Here is a 13,132-nt window from a genome sequence, read left to right as displayed (position 1 = left end):
TCGGAAGATGTCCTCATAAACTGCTTTTTCTCACGCGCGTATGTGCTTTCTGGGACAGCCCAAAGACATAAGGAACTTGTGCTCCAGCAGGCTGGTGGCCTTTTTAAAGGACACTGGGCTGCTGTAGCTCCCATAACGGCAACACGCAACGGGCCCATATAGGAAGCTTATACGTTTTTTCCGTTTTTCCAGGGCAGGAACCATCCACGTCTCCCTCGTTCATTCAACTACAAATGATGTTTATTGTTATGTTATTAATATTAGCAAAGCGGTTGTGAATGTTACGTTACGTTAACATAGAATTAGGATTCACGTCCACACATTCTCTTAGTAGAACATAAACAAACTGGATAAGTTCGCGTGTACTAAAATTAAACATCTTATTATGATTTTAAAACCAACCAATTCAAGTTTTAGGTTTAATTTATCAATACTTCGGTAATTTTTACCAAAGAGATTATTCTCATGATATCGATAAAGATCATTTAATGGGCTAAACCTAGTTTCCGTCATTGCAGTTAACACCTTGCTAAGTTTACCAGGATGTTGATAAACTGGGTCTGTGGCAATTTGTCTTAAAACCGTTATTCACTGACATTAATTTCATATGTGGGCATATATTGATTTTATCGTCTTTCATAACTCACTTGTTTAATCTACAAATAAATAAACGTCTAGCTTATGGCCCTCACATTACATACAACCTAGTACGTAGAAGTTATTATTAGCAAACAGTTGGCAATAGTCTTCTCGAAACGAAAACTCCCAGATCAATTTATCGTTACAAACCACGCTGCCATTTCGATCAAATTAAAATCAATCTAATAGTGCTGCATTTATCAATTCGGTTTGGTTTTAATCAAGTTTCGGGACGTATATGGGTTAGGTTAATGGAGGTCAAAGTTAATTTACACTAGTTCAGGTTAAATTATACTGTAATGTGCGAGTTACGATTGTATTTTGCTTTTGCGTTGCTTTCCAATAATCCTATAATTAATAGCATGAATGTTTTGCCAAAAATTCCGATACTACTTAAAATAAAGCGGTTTCCACCTGCTAGTGATCGATTGAAAAAGTTTGTTTCTTTCCAACATAGCGATAGTTAACATTAAATTGTGAAATTATTGCAAAACAGTAGTAATAAAAGAAATATGTACAGCAATGCACTAAAACACATGGTGTCACGTTGAATAAACATCCCGCCAAACATTGGTTTGTAATTATGACACAAATGTGTCATTTTCCTAGTTAAAGGCCTGAAAACCATAACATTTGATTTGTTCACCGATATTTACATAAGTAATTCACACTTCGCATTGATACTGTAAAGGAGGTCAAACATGTGTTATCGAGTACCAATTTACTTATTTTGACGACATACTTATACGCATATAGATTTACTCCTGAAAACACTATTTTAAAAGTAGATATTTGGTCTGGTCTATTATTACTATAAACAAGCTTAATAAAGTTGTTCAAAGAACCCCATGCAGCCGAAATAGTATAATGTTTACGTTCTCGGTTGAAAGTATGCATCGCACATAAATAAAAATTTAATTACGCTTTGGCCTGAATGAAATCACGCTGTTCTAGTGTTAACGATAACAAACTGCCGATAGTAAACACCATAAAGTGCCTACATATTTTGTTATTCGATAAACTTTAACCCTACAAGCAGACGATTGGAAAATCAATAAAGGTGTCGATATCATAAAGCCATTAGAAAATCTAAACGAGAATTGTGACTTACGCTAACTTAATTTAGTCGTTTATGCACGTTTACGGTCTTACATGCTGTAATGGCAAACATGTAACTATTTTATTGAAATGTCTTTATTTGGATGTAAAATTACGGTCGGTAAGTTTCTCGGACAGCAAACGAATTTTGTTTTGATATGTTTATGAGCTTTTAATATTGAAATAGATATTAACGGTTTGATTATTTATTGTTTATATGTTTTATTTGTGTTAACATTACTATCCTATACAGAAGTTTTGATTGAAAAAGAAAAGGGAAAATATTATGTTTCTAATACAGTGAAACTCACAGTAAAAAAATTATTTATTTGTCACATTCAAAACGCTTACATTGTTACGTCATTCTATCTATTACTTTTATTTTTGCACCACCTGCAAATATTTGCTTAAAATGCATGGATTAGTAATATTTAAGGTAACTAATTGGAAACAAAACATTTTCCTTTGTACAAGTTTTACTTGTTTTCTTTTATTTTTAAGGTTTAACATTATTGAAATTGCTTAAAAATACTTGAGAAAATCGAAACTATAATTGCAATAAAGATGACCAAAAAACTCCAGTGTTAGGCCAAAACTGCAGTATTTAAAAAATACAGTTTGGTAGCCAAAGATGGGCTCTCCATCCATGTTGATGTTCAGAATTCTCCGGGACAGCCTGTATGAACTTGATGAGGAAATTGTAGTGGAGTATTATGAAAAATAGGTCGAATTTAGAAGTGGAGTTAGACATCTCTGAAGAGATCCTGAAAAAAGCGCTTGAGTGAGAAATAGCTGGTATTATGGTCAATAGAACGCCGATTAACAACATCAGATAGGCGGACGATACAGTTATATTTGCAGACAGTCTAGAGGACCTTCAGAGACTAATGAACAAAATAGTTGAATGAGGTCAGGAATATGGGCTAACAATAAAGGTCAAAAAACGAAATTTATGAAGATAACAAAAAAATCAGTCAACAATCGGGAGCATCTAACAATTAACAACAGGACTTTTGAACAAGTAGACAACTACAGAGATTTAGACACAATGATCAGTTTTACCAACGACAACTCTAAAGAAATCAAAATAGAGAGTGTTCTGTACAAGAGATTTGAAGCTGGATCTGAGTGGAAATCTGGAAGCTCCAGCAACTGTTAAGAAGCCTGAATCCTTTGAGATGTGGGTATATAGGAGAATACAAAAAAAAACATGTGACGGAACACGTGACGAACAACGAAATCATCAGAAGATTAAGCAAGGAGCTGGAGATTGTGGAAAACGTCAAAACCAGAAAGCTGCAGTACCTGGGACACGTTATATGGGGAGAGAAACGTCACATTGAGATCACTACAGATTATATAGGGTAAAAGGCAAAAGAAGTTTAGGAGAAGGATTTCATGGCTGCGCAACTTGCGTGAATGGTACGAATGTAAATCAACCGAACTGTCTAGAGCGGTCGCCTCCAGAGTCAGGATCACTCTGATGATTGTCAACCTCTGCCGCAAAGATGGCACGAAAAGATGAGAAATGTAGACACTACAAGAGTATTTAGATTACTAGAGTGATAGGGGGTAGTAGGTACAAAATGCCGATCTTATAATGGCAAAGTGTATGTACCATGAAGTAGCCTATGCTTCCAGGAAATTTTTATTATATTTTTAATTATAGAACCTACAGATAACGTATGAAATCTTAATTTGGAGAAATCCTCTATACTAAAGTTTCACTTAAAAATTGAGAGAAAATCTGACTTAACCTTCTGCGGCCTAATTTTTGAAAGCAGGGAACGGAATTCTCAAGATAATTGTTGAAAAAGCTAACAATGGCAGATTCCTGTCACATTCTACAGGGTTTCTTTTGATTATTCCTTTTCCTCGTTTCAAGAATACGCACCCTGAAGTCACTTACTTAAATAATACCGAACAGGTTTGGAATTGAGAGTAACTAAGCGGTGTTGCATAATGCCTCTTAGTTGAGTGCTAGTTACAATTCATTTACCTGAAACAAAAAAAAAACATTAGAATAGGGTACCTGAGTACTATTCAAATTTAAATATATCCTTATGTATGATTTTCTCAGAAAAATCAAGCGTATCATAACTGTACCAAACTATATTTTTTAAGAGATTGAAAATCGCCTTACCTAACTTTGACCTAACCTATCAATTCCAGAAAGTGTACTATGCTAGAAAAGGGTGAAGAATAATGTTTTAAAACCTACAGTCTGATTCTCGAAAGTTGACCATCACGTGACAAAGATAATTTCTAACAAATCAATACGTATTTCTGAGATTGATGGCTAGTACTTAAATGGTACTGACAACACGATAACTTGCATTTTACATTAGTCATATAAAGATAATTATTGAGCTCACAAGTTTCTTTGGTGACGTGATGGTCAACTTTCGAGAATCAGACAGTAGCAAAATTGATTTGCTGCAAGTGGAAAACTTTTATACTGATAGGTTTAATTATTCAGTTACTTTTGTTGTTTTTCATCTGTTATACCTAATTTTTGGTGGTCAACAGCTTATGTAAGTAGTAAAAACTTTTTATTTGATAATCACGATAGTTTTCCGTTTTGTGCAGGTTCTGAAAATATTCGGTGGATGAGGTTGTAACGTTCCTGATTATCTATTGATCATATGGTATTCTGATCATATAATATCACAATAATTTATTTAGTGTCAACTATTAGACTACTAAAATGTATTCCGAAAAATAATTGTTGTCGAATACGTTGTATCCCTATTTCAATGCAATTTTATTATAAGGTGTTTTTTCTTTTCTTTTAGGACACTTACAAGTAAACATGCTTTTCCAAATCATCTTCTCAGCAAAGCAAGCAAATCAGTTTTCATCTTTTTTATCAACTTCAAATCTATTACTCCTGACTCCGGTAGAAGTCCAGGATTTTCCTGAAAGTTAAGGAGACTCCTTCTAGATACTTTAACCTTTGACAGAATTGCGCGGTATCGGAAAGGATTCGGTACACCGCTATTCCCGTCTTTTTCAGGTGGAACGTCAATGGCTTGTGATCACCCTTATATCTCTTTTCCTCTTCTCTCTTCCGTATTTTTTGGCTTTTGTTTTGCCTGTCGCAAACTGGGGATTTTTCCCCATCCATCCATCTTCTAGTTGTGTTTTTTCCCCATTTCAGATCCAAAAATACAGTTCAGGTCCGTAAAAGGAAGTTTAGTTTTACCAAATAGACCTGTTTACTCCGAAGCAATGTTGAGCACACAGGTCTTTTTTTGATTGCATGAATTTCAGCGTGAAATATTGTAGGGCTTTCACCGAGGGACTTTAGAGAGCCTATAGGTTGGCCCATATATCCTATTACTGAATGTTGGCGACAATTCTGGCATACTCGTTCCCGTCTCGCTCTGCGGGTCTGAAAAGTGCATGCGGAGGTTTGACCAGTCTCTTATGTTCTTTAACCACGAGTATTTTTTTCTCCCGATGCCTCTTCTTCCTTCAATCTTTCCCTCTATAATCAGCTTCAAAAATTGGTAGTATTATTATTCGTGCAGCAGTTTTCTTTCTCTTCCCATTAGTTTAGTATCTCAGCGTTGGTGGTATGATCTGTCCACGGGACACCCACATTTCGAAGGCTTCAAGACGGTTTATGACGCTAGCTTTTATTGTTCATGTCTCCACTTCATACAGCAGCACTATAAGAAAATATATCACCTTACAAAACGGTACCGTAGCTTTAAATTAAGACTCTTGTTGCTGAGCATAGCTCTCATATTTGTAAATGCCACTCTACTCTGGCCTCTTCAATTCTGCTGCGTAAATCCGTAACCGGGTCGAGGTCCTTAGTTATCCAGCTTCCGAGATATCTGAACTTGGAGACATGATGGATATTATAGTTGTTGTGCAACATCTGTACTCAACTCTATGAGTTAGAAAGTACAGATGGCGTTTCCAAATCTAGGAACAGCCACATTAATGCCGTATCATTCGGTAAACAAAGATCTGATTGGTTGAAAATGGTGTGGTTTTGTTTTTTTGGTTATCAGCCCTATAGCCTTTCTGATGAGCCGTAATACGGCAAAACCGGTCAAAGGATTGGGATTGATAAACAAAAAACAAAACCTCACCATTTTCAACCAATCAGATCGGTGTTTACCGAATGATGCGGCATTAATGGGGCTGTTTCTCGATTTGGGAACGCCATCTGTACTTTCTAACTCATAGAGTTGAGTACAGATGTCACCAGATGTTGCACAACAACTATCATTTCTAGCATCCAGTTGACTATACTGGAATGAAAGTTTTGTTCTTTGGTTATCAAGCCCCCATATCATAGCCACTATCATAGCCTCTCTGCAACAAAAAACAAAACCTCACCATTTTCAACCAATGATGGATATTGTTACCATTCACTTGGATACTTAGATGTATACTTGGTGTTCTGTTAACTACCATTACTTTCGTTTTGTCTGCGTTAATTTTTAGACCAAGTCGTTCTCCTTCGGTATTTATCCTACCGATCGGACGCTGCTTCCTGGCTATCAGCCAATAAGACCGTGTCATCGGCATAGCGAAGTTTATTAACGACCTGCCCGTTAATCTTTATGCCATCCTCCGTATCTCTCAAGGCACTCTCAAAAACTGCTTCAGAGTAAAGATTGAATAGAGGGACCAAACACATCCCTGTCTTTACTGGGAAATGCTGTGTAGTATCATTTTCCACCCTCACCGCAGCCGTTTGCATAGAGGTTCTGGTCTATCATTCTTCGCCGGAGCAGCCTTATCATCTCTGTATGTGTGACGCAGTCGAACGCTTTCTGGTAATCTATGAAGCACAGAAAATAGTATATTCTATATTAAGAGCGGAAAGTAGTTATTTGCCGCTTGCACATGAAAATTGCAGCTTGAGGCGAAGCCGAACGCTGCAATCATGTAAAAGCGGGAAAAGTACTTTCGGCTCGAAATATAGACGATATTTTTTAGACGACTGCTGTCGCGCCATCTCAAGAAAACACCGCTTTGATGAGTGGGCACAATAAAACAACCCGTTTCAAAAAAAACACTGGTTTAATAACAAGAGTCCTTAAAAATACTCGGAAAACCCCAAAACGTGTTACCTCCCCCTTCTTTGGTTATATCAACAACAACTCTCCTCTTTTCTTAACCTCACTCCCACCTTTTGCGCGCGATACACACGCCGTCAACTAATCGACGCGCCGCCTACCGTATGAAAAATGAACTGATAGCTGCCACAAACAACGATATATTCTTTTTGAACAATAATTTGCTGGCTCCGACAACTGTTGTGGGGTGGAGTAGAAGGACAACTCACATCATTTTCGTAGCTCGAACTCATTGTCACCGATAAATCACTTTGACGGAATGGCTTTATTTCAAACAGGTATGTCAAGCGTTGTTATGAAAACGCCGAAAAAGTTGGTGGGTAGATTGTTAGTACCAAGCGAAAACGCTCTAGGATAGAAAATGATATGTACACGTGCGGCAAATAACCACTTTCTGCTTTGAAATGGAAGCGTACATGAGGTACTTTCAAAGTCAGTAGTCGAAAAACTTCTTTTTGGATTATTTTAAAAAAGTAGATTTTTCTCATTTCAGCTGAGGTGGTCTTCTATAACCACTTCGTAGGGAATTTTTAGAAGATTTTCCTTCCGTTAGGGTAGTACGCATGGTACCTGTAATCCCCAGGCAGGCAAGCCGCTGAAGATTTTGTATGCGATTGTAAGCTCCATAGTTCCACTGTCAGGACTTTTCTTAAGTTTAGAAAGAGAAGGAGAGAGAGAGAAAGTTTAGAGTTGAAGATTACCCTTCCGAGAATTTAGTTTGGCTACCAGTTAAGGTGGAAGCTTTCAATTCTAGCATCTTCTTTTTTGTAAATGTTACAAGAACGAACGCACACACAAATACTGTTATTCGTCCCATTTGACATTAGTAGAGTATTTTGAATTGAATTTTAAAATCGACATTTAAAACAAAGTCACGACATACTAAAGATATATACTGCTTTCTATTTTTATCTCAACATTGACTGTGTGGGATAGAATATATGCCATTAACTAGTATCTAATCAAAATTTTTGCTGCATTTAACTGTACTGCCATTCGAAACCACGCCAAACCATTCCTATTTCCCTACAATCCTGTTTCTTAATCGATATAGCCTTATCATATTCACATTTATTAAACGACTTTGCTACCCACCAGTTCACTTGCACAAGCCATAACCGTCTTTTTTTCTTAATTTGGATGATGTATCTCGTTAGGACATTCGAATGCGGTTTTATTACACTGGCCAATTTTAATTCTTAATTAGCTTAATGATAAATGTTGATTGCAGTTCAAGGTAATTTTAACATTTACTTAACTCGTTAGTGCATACGCTTCTAATTGTTTATTTAGATGTGGCCATTTTTATTACGTTTTGTTTACTTACACCTTGCAACGAGTGGAAAAACTATTAACATGTAACATTTCCGTTGTATAGGAGAATATAGCGCCTTAACAAAACCAAAAAGGGAACACAAAACACCGCGTGGGATAAAGATAGCATATACTAATTAAAAGCTTGTCAAATTTGGAGACATGCTGTAATTAACTTTTGTCAACTTATAAGGACTTATTTAATATGGGTTTATGCAACAAAATTAATTTACTCGTTATTGATTTTGTCTTAATTATGACATTGGGATTGTACTTGCTGCTAAAGTAAGTTTGCAATTAGCTTATAGTTTTAATGTGTAGAGCATAAATCTACAATGACAGCTTCCGTAGTCGTCAACTAAGTGTAAACAACCTATTACTTTAGTTTCAATTTACTTGTCAACACCCTGAGTTTGTCTCGGGTTATTTTAAGAAAATTAAATTTTCTTTTTGACTAGACATTGCCTTCCCCTCTGCAGCTGCATCCAAACATTAACATCTTATTTGGCTAATACACATTTGAGCTTTATTGGCACTAGCTGCATATATGATTTGCACTACAATGGAAGATTAGTTATCGCCAAAATAATGTATACATCTGTGGTGTATCGTATCAGGCACTGAGGGGGTGAATCATTCAAGATGTAAGGGGCATTTAAAGTGACACGCAACCCTATAATTTATGGTACTAGACAAATATTTGGGTGACGATTTCTGTATTGTTAATGGATTTCTTTGAAATTCAGTTTTGACAGTATGAGGGTTTAATTTTCTTGTTAAGTCTAATATAATAATTATTAAGAAGGGTGGTCGAATATAAATAGTTAATTTGGGTAAGATATTGCACAGAGTTCAGACTAATTGAGGTTAAGCAAAGCCTTTTAGCATTGTTTCAATACTAACTTAAAATTTAAAGGGTTTATTATACTGACAATAGAGTATTGGTTTACAGTTACACATTGTTAACAGGCAGATCATCACAATTTAGTTTGTTTTGAAACTTTATCAATTTCGACTTCAAAAGAAGTTTAAAAATCATAAAGAGAACAGCAATGTTGGTCTACCTCTTAGTAGCTGTTACGAACTGATTTGGGCCATCAACATGGATGGGATATGTGTTGCTGATTTACAGCACTATATAAAAATTATCGTGCAAATGGTCTATACCCATATTCAAAACAGTTCAGAATCAAAAACCCGAACAAAGCTATTTTCTCACTCCAAGTGGGTTTCGCCAGCGATTTTGTCCTTGACTGTCTCTTGAGACTGTGTTTCTGGCAGTTCAAATATTGACACCGCTTTTCTCCCTGACTGTAGTAAATTTTATACGGTTTTTTCAAGATATTGAATAGGAAATTTAATGAGGATTTCAAAAATGTGCTTAAAATAGTAATTTTCTTGCTACAAGTGGGTTTTACAAGCCATTTTGTCTCGCACTGTACTTTCAAACTGTTTTTCTGGCAGTTCAAACTTTGACACCGCTTTTCTTCCTGACTGTACTAAATTTTATACGGTTTTTTCAAGTTATTGAATAGGAAATTTAATGAGGATTTCAAAAATGTGCTTAAAATAGTAATTTTCTTACTACAAGTGCATTTTACAGGCGATTTGGTCCCTGACTGTCCTTTCAAACTGTGTTTCTGGCAGTTCAAACTTTGACACCGCTTTTCTACCTGACTGTACCAATTTTTCGTGTTTTCTCAGGTTATTGCATAGGAAATTTAATGAGGATTCCAAAAATGTACCTAAAATAGTCATTTTTTACTCCAAGTGGATCTTACAGGCGATTTTTTCCCTAAGTGTCATTTCAAACAGTGTTTTTGGCAGTTCTAACTTTGACACCGCTTTTCTACCTGACTGTATCAAATTTTGTAGGGTTTTTTAAGTTATTGATAGGAAATTTAATAAGGATTTAAAAAATGTGCTTCAAATGATTAATTTCTTACTACAAGTGGGTTTTACAAGCGATTTTGTCTCTCACTGTACTTTCGAACTGTGTTTCTGGCAGTTCAAATTTTGACACCGCTTTTCTTCCTGACTGTACTACATTTTATACGGTTTCTTCAAGTTATTGAATAGGAAATTTAATGAGGATTTTAAAAATGTGCTTAAAATAGTAATTTTCCTACTACAAGTGGGTTTTACAAGCGGTTTTGTCTCTGACTGTACTTTCGAACTGTGTTTCTGGCAGTTCAAACTTTGACACAGCTTTTCTACCTGAGTGAACCAAATTTTGTAGTGTTTTTTAAGGTTATTAAAAAGGAAATTTAATGTGGTTTCCAAAAATGTGCGTAAAACTGTTATTTTCTGACTCTAAGTGGGTCCAGCTAAATTATCTTCTAAAACCAAATTTGTCGAGAATCTGCAAGTATTTTTATTTTACACAGTTTTTGAAAAGAGACGTGTTTCTGAGATTTATGCCAGTTATTTTAACAATTATCACGTGACCTTTTAGCTAAATCTAAATTCACGTGACACAATTGTCACTGTAACTTGCGAAAAAAATGACAGAACTGACTCATTTACTACACTCCTCTTTAGCTATACCAAAACTAGAATTTCTTTCATAAATTTTCCGCATTTGCTTCATGATTTCCAACAATCTGAATGCAAGCCGTAGATCTTCTACACACCTCGTATAATCGTGCAAAGCGTAATAATTTGCCACATTTAAGACATTCCAATATGCAACGCATACAAAAGGTACTATCTTCTTAGGATCTCTCGCAGCATCGGCGGTTCACGAGCGTAATTAATAGGCTCTTATTGTTGTAATAAATTTATTATGTATGTCGCTTCGACAGCTATGAGAGGCCATAAATCGGACTTTAATGAAGAAAATGCTTAATTAAAAAAAATTGAGTTCTACTCGGTTGGCTGCGGTAGAGATTCGTAAGCCTAATATGGCAGCTTATCTAGGCGCGGAAAATAGTTTCGAACTAGAATTCATTTGATTTGCTACGGCAAATTACATACGTCTAAAATATGGAAGTCGTCAATAGACACTTGAACATCGATTTAACGCTGCAGCGACTACCGTTAAGTTATGTTCTAAAGGATTGTAATAATAATGAAGCAATTTGGTTAAGTGGAAATAGAATAATGATTCCCAATTAGTATTAAAAATAATCAACAACAACACACATTTTATTAAACAATAAAGTTAACCAAAAATTATTAAAAACAAATTGTGTATCTGATACTAAGGTTGGTGCTAGTTTTCAATACAAACGACAATTACTAGAATCCGGATTAAAAAGCACTAAAATCGTGAAAAAACGGCATACAAATCTGTAAAAAGGCTTTAAAAAGCACTAAAAGTCTTTCAGAGAGGCAAAATGTTTTACTTTTTTTCCTACTCAAATACGGTAAAGTGCACTTTTCCGGTAAACAACTTGAAGCATTAGATGTGGTTGTATAGATGAACTGGAAATCATGTTTACCATCAAGCGCAGAAAACTCCAGTACCTGGGACACGTCATGAGAAATCAACACCGATACTCCCTACTGCAATCCATGATGCAAGGGAAGGTCAAAAGAAAATGAGGACCTGACAGAAAAAGAACCTCATGGCTGCGGAACCCTACAACCTGGTTCGGGAAAAAACCTCATCGGAACTATTTCGAGCCGCCACCAACAAAATTATAATTGTCAACATTCGAAACGGATAGGCACCCGAAGAAGAAGAAGAAGAGGGAGAGAATAAAAATTAATAATTTAACAGGAAAGAAAGGTCCATTATCAGCTAAATCGTTGATGTAACTTAACATTTTTATTTAAATTGTATAACTTGAGGGAGTTGGTCATCCAGGGAAATGCTACTGAGACTAGTGCTCATGCGGGGAGAAACTGAGTCAAATATTACTAACAGGAGAGAAGGTTGCCTAAAAATATGATCAAATCAACTAATCTACAAATTACAATTTGGGTAAGTTGGTATGTTTTCTAACTGTCACTGCGACTCACAGATTGTCTGTGATTGATTGTCTATTTGATCAAACTCTAGAACCTTGGCAGTGGTGGGAAATATACTTTGTGGCTTATGGTGTTTTTAAACAGTTGAAAAGGCGTTTGCAGTGGCACAGCACAAAAAATTTTATCCTCTTCTTGATAGAACCAAGATTTGAAGTTTTCCTCCACTACCGTTATGCTATAGTCTATGTGACTATAAATCGACAGTTTGACTAATGGACCTTTCAGAAAGAAAGAAATGCTCTTACCTGTCTACAGTGCGTTTTTTTTAACGCGCAACATAGGATTTCACGTGTTAAATTTTTAAGCACATGTCAGACCATGTTATTTTGAAACTACAAGTATAAAACTTGACGGGAGGGTGTTTCGTACCCTGAAGCTTAAGTAAGTTTACCAATTCGGCCTAAAAAGTGATTAAAAACTTGCAAAAAAACATCTTTTTTCGAAAAGATTTTAACTTTCCATACTCCCTGTATGTATTATAGGTGCTTGTTGTTTTTGATACTGGCACGGCAGGTAGCAGGTAAAATTTGACGTAGAAAGTAAAACAGGATGATCAAAATGCCAATAATAACTTTATATCAAGAAAGTTAAGAACAAAAGAAGTATTTTTATAAATGAATTGTTCAAAGTGACCTCCGTATGAAGCCAAACAGTATCCCAAACAATCATAAAATGCCCTTTTGACGTTCAAAAGATGTCGGGTCGTGATGCAGTCAAAATATGTCACTCTACCTGCTACCTGCCCTGCCAGTACCAAAAACAACAACAATGCATACAGGGAGTATGAAACGATAAAATCTTTTCGAAAAAAAATGATTTTTTGCCAGTTTTTAATTACTTTTTAGACCAAATTGGTAAACTTACTTAAGCTTCAGGGTACTAAAAACACAGCCGACAAGTTTTAGACCTGTAGTTCCAAAATAACATGGTCTAACAGGGGCTTAAAAATTTAACATGTAAAATCCTATGTTGCGCGTTAAAAAAAACGCACTGTATGTCCCGTC

The 13,132-nt window shown here is 35.7% G+C and overlaps 1 protein-coding gene and 2 long non-coding RNA genes across 4 annotated transcripts in view; 1 reads left to right on the top strand and 2 right to left on the bottom strand.

Annotated features, from left to right (window-relative positions):
- Window positions 1–13,132, bottom strand: part of mew (multiple edematous wings) — a 154,672-nt gene that overhangs the window by 42,696 nt on the left and 98,844 nt on the right. The gene's annotated exons all lie outside the window — the stretch shown is intronic.
- LOC145728128 (uncharacterized) overlaps window positions 2,029–13,132 on the bottom strand; it is a 49,829-nt gene continuing 38,725 nt past the window's right edge. Inside the window, exons 2-3 of the long non-coding RNA XR_014178003.1 lie at window positions 3,647–3,736; window positions 2,029–2,501 (exon numbers count right to left, since the gene is read on the bottom strand). This is a non-coding gene — a long non-coding RNA (uncharacterized LOC145728128). The remainder of the gene's footprint in view (window positions 2,502–3,646; window positions 3,737–13,132) is intronic.
- LOC145728133 (uncharacterized) lies at window positions 3,751–4,506 on the top strand. The gene is made up of 2 exons (XR_014178004.1): window positions 3,751–4,271; window positions 4,327–4,506. It is a non-coding gene; the product is annotated as an uncharacterized LOC145728133 (long non-coding RNA).

Source organism: Ips typographus, linkage group LG1 (assembly GCF_016097725.1).
Source record: "Ips typographus isolate SLU linkage group LG1, UJ_Ityp_2.0, whole genome shotgun sequence".
NCBI classification, from domain to species: Eukaryota; Metazoa; Arthropoda; class Insecta; order Coleoptera; family Curculionidae; genus Ips; species Ips typographus.
The sequence above is the reverse complement of the archived record's forward strand: the minus strand, read 5'-3'. Positions and strand labels throughout refer to the sequence as shown.